The sequence below is a fragment of the Dreissena polymorpha genome, chromosome 5 (assembly GCF_020536995.1).
Source record: "Dreissena polymorpha isolate Duluth1 chromosome 5, UMN_Dpol_1.0, whole genome shotgun sequence".
In the NCBI taxonomy this organism is placed as follows: Eukaryota; Metazoa; Mollusca; class Bivalvia; order Myida; family Dreissenidae; genus Dreissena; species Dreissena polymorpha.
The window spans coordinates 116499539-116509333 of NC_068359.1; the positions used below are offsets into that span (position 1 = coordinate 116499539).

The 9795-nt window shown below is 34.3% G+C and overlaps 1 long non-coding RNA gene across 1 annotated transcript; it reads right to left on the bottom strand.

Moving 5' to 3' along the window:
- Window positions 1-4191: 4191 nt before the first annotated feature.
- On the bottom strand, window positions 4192-8530 carry LOC127831870 (uncharacterized). Its single transcript, XR_008026532.1, has 3 exons — window positions 7924-8530; window positions 5318-5490; window positions 4192-4604 (listed from the first exon to the last, which is right to left on the bottom strand). It is a non-coding gene; the product is annotated as an uncharacterized LOC127831870 (long non-coding RNA).
- Window positions 8531-9795: the final 1265 nt, after the last annotated feature.

Here is a 9795-nt window from a genome sequence, read left to right on the forward strand (position 1 = left end):
ACAACTATTCACCATTTTGTAAGAGTTATTCCCCTTTTCCGACTTCAATTTCTCAATCATTAAAAGCTTTCAACTTGAAATTCAACACTCTTGTAGAATGATTATGTGATGACCTACTTCTATTGACATGAGGAAACTATTCCTCTTTTTGCATTTGAAACTTAGTCTGTGTCAAGCACTTGTATTCCAGCGTCCTGCACCCGTTGACAGTGCTCTTGTCAACACTTGATACTGCTTGTCCAGAGTATAAATGAGAAGCTTGACATCCGATTAACACTTCAGTTAAAGAAACCTAGCCTTACTTATGAATCTTCCTCTTCATCTCTTGAAAATGTTTGTCTGTAAAATACAACCATAAATCTAATATTTAATATAAACTTGTTCATACATACATTGTTTTTATGCCCCGAAGGTTTCTGAACTGTCTGTCCTTAAAATTATACTTTTGCCATAACTTCCATACTACAGAATCATTTTTTCACTTGATATTTGTACACAACTCTTCTTTGATCAACACCTTCCCATGGACATATTTCTTGATGACCTTGGCCCTTGAACTCAAAAGTCAAAGCACCCAATAACTTAACATTCACCATAACTTTGTGGTTCATGATTGGATTTACTTTATTTTTGTCCATAACTCCCCTTTGGACAAGACCTTCCCACTGACCTATTTTATGATGACCTTAACCATTGAATGACCTTAGCTTAAAGGTCGAAGTGTTTAAAACTAGATAGACATATTAAGCACGAGTAACATATTCAACCTTCAACTTCATAACATCAGCATACATGTACACTGTATCTGGCAGCAAAATAGCGTGGATCCGTTTACATGTACTTCAGTTTAGTCACTACACTTCTTTCCAAGCTTCCTAAATCTAGCCCCAGGCCTTCAGCGCCTACGGCGCTTTGATTTGTCACTGTGGTGGTAGTGGAGGTGGTGATGGTTTCATGATACCAGGCGTAAGCCTTCTTGAGTTATCATCCGGAAACCATTTTCCTATTTCTAGTCAACCATTTTACTGCCTTATTTCATTGTGACCTTTGACCTAGTGACCTGAAAATCAATAAGAGTCATCTGCCAGTCATGATCAATGCCCCTATGAAGTTTCATGATCCCAGGCATAAGCGTTCTTGAGTTATCATCCAGAAACCATTTTCCTATTTCCAGTCAACCATTTTACTGTTTCAGGTCACTGTGACCTTGACCTTTGACCTATTGACCTGAAAATCAGTAGGGGTCATCTGCTGGTCATGACCAATGTTCCTATTAAGTTTCATGATCCTAGGCGTAAGCATTCTTGAGATATCATCCGGAAACCATTTTACTGTTTCGAGTCACTGTGACATTGACCTTTGACCTAGTGACCTGAAAATAAATAGGGGTCATCTGCAAGTCATGATCAATGTACCTATGAAGTTTCATGATCCTAAGCGTAAGCATTATTGGGTTATCATCCTGAAACCATTTTACTGTTTCGAGTCACTGTGACATTGACCTTTGACCTAGTGACCTGAAAATCAATAGGGTTCATCTGCTAGTCATGATCAATGTTCCAATGAAGTTTCATGATCCTAGGCCTAAGCATTCTTGACTTATCATCCGGAAACCATTTTACTATTTGGAGTAACTGTGACCTTGACCTTTGACCAAGTGACCTGAAAATCAATAGGGGTCATCTGCCAGTCATGATCAATGTACCTGTGAAGTTTCATGATCCTAGATCTAAGCGTTCTTGAGTTATCATCCGGAAACCATCTGGTGGACGGACCGACCGACGGACCGACCAACATGTGCAAAACAATATACCCCCTCTTCTTCGAAGGGGGGCATACAAATTAACAAACAAGTGATGTCATCATCCTTCGAAAACGAGAAAAATTGCCATATCTAGTTACGAGTCTTTTTTTAAATAAATTGTCAAACAAGAGCTGTCACCATAGAATGACATATGCCTCCTATAAACGGTTTGATAGAAGTTATAGCATTTTTCGAAACCTAGACGCAGATTTCGAAACCTAAACGCGGACCCTAAGTTCAAGGTCAAGGTCACAGGGGTAAAAATGTTTGTGCGTATGGAAAGGCATTGTCCATATAAACATGCACACCAAATATGAAGGCTTTATCTCAAGGGACATAGAAGTTATGAGCATTTTTCGAAACCTCAACGCAAAGTGTGACGGAAAGACGGACAGTCCGATCACTATATGCCCCCTTTTCTTCAAAAAGGGGCATAAAAACATAGCAAAAGGAAATTACCATCTTCGAACATAGAAATCATCTACAATGTATGCTTGAATGAAAAATAAAGAAAACAAGAGCGTCAGAGGACAGCGCGCTCGACTATTCGAGTGCTTGACAGTATAACATAAGCCATCATGGGGAAATTAATCAAATTAATCAATAAGGTCAAGGTAATTGTTCAGGTATATTTTCAACAATCTATTGAGCATTTGTAAAGACATAAAACAAACTAATAAGATTATTTTTTTCAAGTTTGATAGCAATAGCTTGGGTGGGATGTTTGGATGGTCCTTCAAAAATAAAGTAAATAAACATTTGTTTCTTTTTTTAAACCATGTTTAAAAGAAAAGAAAAAAATGTGGGTTGGGTAGGGGGGAGGGTTGAGCGGGGGTATAATGTGGGGCGTGGTCATTTATTAGAAAGTCTTTCAAAAATATAAAAGGAAAACAATTATTTATTTATTTATTTTTTTTGGGGGGGCCGCAGGGATTCTGAGTTTGGGCTTGGGGTATTGTTTTGTTTGGGTGGAGTCCATTGTGGTATTCAGGTAAGTGTCGTATTGTCAAATTATGAATAAAATCTTATCATACATTAAGAAGTTATGGAAATTTAACTAAAATTTATTCTTGTGACCTTGAGAGTCAAGGCATTCAAAGGTTGAGGTACAATTTAACTTGCCAGGTACAGTACCCTCATGGTATTAAGAAAATATTTGAATTTTGAAAGCAATAGCTTTGATACTTTAGAAGTCAAGTAGATCTAAACACAAAATTTAAGAACATATTCAGTTACTTAGACAAAAAAGGGCCATAATTCTTACACAATGCTTGATACAGCTGTCTGCTCTTGTTTATATATTGGGGTCATGCTGGTAAAACAGTTTGCAAAATATGAAAGCAATATGTCAAGGGATATTGAAAATATTTGAGGTGGTACGCAAACTTTAACATAGATTTATCAATAATATGCATATTCTAAATGGAGAAGGGCCATAATTTTACAAAATACTTCATACAGTTGTCTGTTATTGTTTATAGATTGGGGTCATGTTGTTAAAGAATTTTGCACAATATGAAAGCAATAGGTCAAGGGACATTGAAAATATTTGAGGTGGTACGCAAACTTTAACATAGATTTAACAATAATATGCATATTCTAAGTGAAAAAAGGGCCAAAATTTTTACAAAATGGTTGATACGGTTGTCTGCTCTTGTTTAAAGGTTGGGGTCATGTTGGTAAAGAAGTATGCAAAATATTAAAGCAATATGTCAATGGACATAGGAAATATTTGGGGTGGTACACAAACTTTAACATTAATAGTATGCATATTCTAAGTGTACAAATGGCCATAATTCTACAAAATGCTTGATACAGTTGTCTGCTCTTGTTTAAAGGTTGGGGTCATGTTGGTAAAGAAGTATGCAAAATATTTACCCCCTAAGCAATATGTCAAGGCACATAGGAAATATTTGGGTTGGTACGCAAACTTTAACATTTGTACGCTCACGCCGACGCCGGGGTGAGTAGGATAGCTCCACTATATATATTTCATATATAATAGGCTTTATAATAATAAGCTAAAATGGGGGTCACCAGTGAAAACGAAAAGTTCCCGCTTTACAATGAAGGTTTCCCCCCTTTTCCAGAAACGCCATACTGAATTTGAGATTTTTTATATGTGAGCATTAAGATGAGCTAAATGTTCAAAAATTATTATAAATAGATAAAAAAAGAGGAAAAGCCTATAATAAACCCATAAACATACATACATCTCATATATCATGTGTGAGATGGAACCTACTCAGTGCAGTAAGATTTGCTAACCTTGTTTGAAATTGCACGTGAAATGCGTTCTTCTATAAATAAGACTTGAAAATGTTACAGGGAAATAAGAACATTAATAATTAAGTAACAAGGCACATATAATCATTCAATCAAACACGTTTAAAGGAAAATAGATTTATCAATGTATCAATGACTAGTGATACTAGTGATATTAAACATTAAACTTATTATGACAAACAAAACAAATACACGATTGTCATGGTAGTTCTTTGAAGAACTTCGACAGGTTGGAATAAGTGTCTCCAAAAGACGCTTGGCATTGGTGACCATGGGCTGACCGTCAAAGTTATTCATTACAAAAATGTTCTTGAGACCATCCCGTTCAAAGATCATTTTAAGATGCATAAGGTTGAGTCCAGAGCCAGCTATAATATTTATGTAGTTGCAGCATTGAGCACATGACTGTAAACAAGAACACTCAGTTCCTAGCTTTTTTACGGGTTGAATTTGAGTCCATAATCTGTCTGGTTTCATTTTCCTCCTGCACAGGTAATCAGCATACAATGTATCACTGAAATGTTGAAGTTGATATTTGACTAGTACATGTACTTATATTCAGACAGGTTCATAAGATCATCAATAAGTTTCAGTCGAACAAAATTATGCACAATTGCAAATTGTGTTTAAATAATTATAACCTTTTGTATTTATTAAAATAAAAATATTTGGTCTTTTCTTCTTAATTTGGCTTCAAAAAGCCTTCTCAAAGTTGTTTCTATAAATTGACAATATTTTCTTCAAGTTATTTAACAAAATAATTATATACAGATGTCAAATACACAAGCACTGACTTGTATAGGAGTAAGAACTGATATTAGTGTGTCATGAGAAGTGTGAAATGATCCATTATGATATGCGTCATCGTTTTTATTTATTCAAACATTCACGACATAGCATGTCATTACTAGTATTTTATATGATAAACCCCTTTAAACTGGATTAATAAGTAAGTGTAGACACCACATATCCAGTAGGGATAATACATGTATTTGGTATTAACATTTGGATGAAGAATGTATATATACATTCTTCATTCAAATGTTAATACCAAATACATGTATTATCCCTACTGGATATGAAATATACATTCTTCATCCAAATGTTAATACCAAATACATGTATTATCCCTACTGGATATGAAACTGACTATTAACGTTACATTTTATTTATTACTTAAAACATTGGTTCTACATTAACAATCACATAAATCAGTGAAATATCTACTTCGTTTCCATCTTATAAGCCTGTCTGCTATAAAGGAGATAGTTGAAACTTGATGAATGAACGTCCTTCCCGCATGTATTTCCATTTTCTTTAAGTTTAATTGATCATTGGAACATACAGTGTTGAAAAAAAGTAACTAACCGTTCCTGGACCACCAATGTTGTTGATCATTGCTGAAAAGATAATAAATATGCAGCATTTTAATTTGAATAACCATAATACATAATTTAGGTGATCACACAAAAAGTATATCATTTTCAGAATAGTAATTTTTGTACTTGGGACATAATATTCTTTTTAGTTGTTTTGTTTGAGGAAAACATCAATACTCGGTCATAAAATTCAAATATGCTGTCCTTGATTTCCACGCATTTACAACACAACTTTTTCCTTACATGGCACATTTTCGGTATCGGGTCCGTTCGCCCTAGTTACACGTTCGCCCTAGGTCCGTTCGCCCTATATTATCATTTCCATATCGGGGTATGAACACAATGTACACAATATAAAGTGCATCATTTATTATTTTATATATAAGCTGTATATATTAAATTTATAAATTATTTGTACATTAATATGTGTATTATAATCATTAAGATTATGAGATTTTGAGTGTAACTTCTTGCGTTGTTCATGGTTCTTTCATTCAGCAATATATAACCACTGTCTGTCGGATTATCTATATTCTTGTAATCTTGTCGATCCCTGCATAGGCAAATAAATTTAAAATTCATATAAACATCATTAAATCTCAATAAAAACATCATCAATATCCAAATTACTAAACTGATCAATTTCCAATAATTCTCGCGTGTATTGCGCTGTGTGAAGTAGCAACTGGCCTTTATTGATCGTTGTCCAATAATTAAGAGATTAAAGAGATGATGGTCTGTGTTAATTGATTGATTGAGTGTCATTTTAACCTTATTTAGTTAACGTTGAGAACAATTACTAAATCATATAGAAATTAGTTATGTAGAATATGATTATAAAGTTGAAACTATTATCCTAAAGAGTATACTAAATATTGATGCATGCATAAATCATGTTTATAAAACAGAACTGTTATAATAATTACTATTTTTTTTAGAAATTATCTTTAATATGATTATTAGCGTATGATTAAGAAAATAAACATAAATTATGTAAATGAAACAGAGCGGTATATTTTAAATTGTGTAGAAATTGGCCTCAAAGAAAATGTTCAATTATAATAAATACATTAAGGTATAAGATTATTATTATTTAATTATATAAATATTAAAATGGGAAGCAGCGCAACTTAAAGGCCAATTTCGTAAATTATGTAAACGGTCTCCAAACGGAGAGATAAAGTGTCAATTTATATTATAACCTTAGTCGATTTCGTCCGCCTTTTCAATTAAAAAGACCATTTATTGTATAAGCAAACCAAAAAGACCGATATATATGATAAATGACGTCTTCGGTGATAGGTTTCTCTTCCGCAATGAGGCCTATCATCAGGCCCAACGGAATGATGGTTTGCATTTCATATGCAAACAGTGTGAGGAAAGAAACTAGCCAGAAATCACCGACACCGATGCGGATGAAGGTGAAAGAGCACTCACCAACACTGACCAACAATCGATGGGCAACTCAATTTACGAGAACGCTTCATTAATGATTATGAATTTCATAAAATGTGCTTAACTATATTATACTCGATTGCCATGTAAGATAATACACATATTTCCAGAATGCTAACAAGAGTTCCACATTCTGGCGGTGTAGCGTGCAAAGTGAAAAAATGCGTTGTCACGCGACAGTCCTACAGAAAGGCAGTGACTTCCGTCTATGCTCCAATGCGAACGTGCACCCAGCTGACCCGAAGCTTCCTCTTCGAGCGAAGTCTTCCACCATTGTAAGTTATTGTAAATGAAACGTAATGTTTTAACATATTTAAATTATTCATTAAAACATGGGACGACAATTTTAGCTTTTATGGAATTTTTCGTTTAAATGATGTCTCCAGTTAAGTTTAGGCGGAAAGTGTAGTCCCTGATTAGCCCGTGCGAACTGCACAGGCTAATCTGGGACGACACTTTACGCACATGCATAATTCCCAGTAAAGCATTATCATATTTATGTTTTGTTATAGGTCAAACAGCGTATCAAGGAACAGCCTCATGCCCGGGCAATAAAGGTGTAACATAAAGTTTTCATTAATTAATATAATAAACAATTAGAGAAAATTACTGGCTTTTCACGGCTTTGTTACAATTTTTGTAATTGTCTTGATTTTTCACACATGTTGGCAAGTTTGTAGCTTAAGTTGTCATTTATATATTAAAATGTTTAAAAGATAACAAATTTCGTTATATTTATTGCTTCCCTGCTTTGATAATAAAATTTAGGGCGAACGGGCCAAGGGAGAACAGGATTTAGGGCGAACAGGATTTAGGGCAAACAGAAATTAGGGCGAACGGACCCGGATTCCACATTTTCTTTTTCAAAATGAAAGCAAATATGAGCCTGATTATGTGGTAAAAATCACTGACAGGGTGCACTTTTCCTACAAAATCTACTTTACTCCAATTATGAATAATGAAACTGTTATATTTGAAAAAAGAGCAAAATCTATGTACCTTCATGTTCCGAGCTTTGTGTTGATAGCAAAACAAGGCATTCCTTTCTTGAAAAGTTGAAGACTCTTCTTTACGTGATGGGTTTTGCCGTACGATGACCCGTTTACATGGCTATCATCACACAAGCATAAATCCACTTTATCCCCTTTTACTTCTCACCAACAATATAAAATGTTGTAAGTGACACGGGTTCTAAACGTTATTCTTAACAGTGGTCAAAATTTTCAAGCGTTTCCAGGAATCGTTTTTTTTCATAAATATCAACACTGCCATGCATTAGTTGACGTTTATCATTAACTACAGTCACATTAATATGAACAATCATAACACTTTTATTAATCTTTCTCTTTCAATATAGCAAATTGCTTTTTCTTTAAACGACCAATCTGTCAGGTACAATGTCGGCCATATTTGTTGTCTTTGTATTTAGCGGATCCTACATTTAGTATTTCATAGCGTATTTATAGAGTATTCGTAGTTTTCAGCACATTCCCGGATAACGTTCGGATTGACGGATATGTACGAAAGAAGGAGATATTGCACGAAGTTCATTAGAGTGCTAATACCTTAAAAAAATGAATCAGAAAAAATTATTCGTACTGTCTCCGTAGACACTCGTATATTTTCGGCCTAGACCGTCAAGTGAGGAATTTATTCTCGCATGAATATGCAAACAATTATAAAAACTATGCCGTACCCAATGCTTAGGAATTTTGCTTCAATAATATTTTTTTACACGTTTTATGACACTGTTTTGTTATATAGTGATGTTCTGCATTCACATTGCGGGTTATTGAGAACTTCTTTGCAGGGACCTATTTGTTTGTATAGGTCCCTCTTCTTTGATTGCGCATGAATGACCGCCAAGTGGTAAATCGGACTTTTCCAAATTCATTCATTCGTGGTTGTTTTGGCAGCCAGCCAAGTCAGCTTATCTCAAACAAGAAATATCTTTAAAAAAGATATACGGCGTAAATTGTTTAATGAATGAGATCAAGGATAGCGTATGTCTTTTTCTGTGCAGTTCTTAGCTGCATCACACGCAGTACGGGATGTTACGCGGAGTTTTCGCGGCTTATTTTACATTATAACATATTTCTGGTCATAAACCTATAGATACAAAACAGAACACCAAAAGAAGAATGGAAGTGAAATTTAAACATATGAGTCAACCGGCCACACGAGAAGTATCCGTATTTATAGGCGCGTTCTTCAAACAAACCTGTTTTAGTGGTTTGTCGGGCATTGCTATTTGATTCGATTATTAACAGTATCGAGAATCATCGTGCTCATGCTTAAAGTGATATTATGGGCATTTTGCACTGTTGAATTGAGCTGAAAAGAATTAACAGGTCAAAATAGTTAGTTAAAATGTGGTTACTGATCAATTATCTGCAACTCACCTTGCTACCAGTTGTTTATATAAATATATTTTATATTCGATATTCTTACGTGACCCACCCAGTCCTGTAAGCCGAAATAATCCGTAAAACAATATTGTGTCTTTGTGTCGTATGAACAAATCTGCACTAAAACTAAATTTAGGTTCAACTCGTAAACGCATGATCAGTTGTCAAACGAAAGTACGGTTGATATTCAAATGCATTATTTTTCTCTTTCTGGTATATTGTTTTAGTATGTTGATGCTGCATGAATTAATATAAGTGTATATGAAGTAGAAACATCAAAAATAATCAACGGTTGCGATAGACACCTATAAACTGTTACATGCTCATAATATCACTTTAGTACATTAGGCAATATGGTGGAATAATTATTGTTAAACTTATCAAAAATAATATTTATCATTGTATTGTTGAAAACACATTAAGAATCTATTATTGACATACCATAATTATATTGCTGAATATC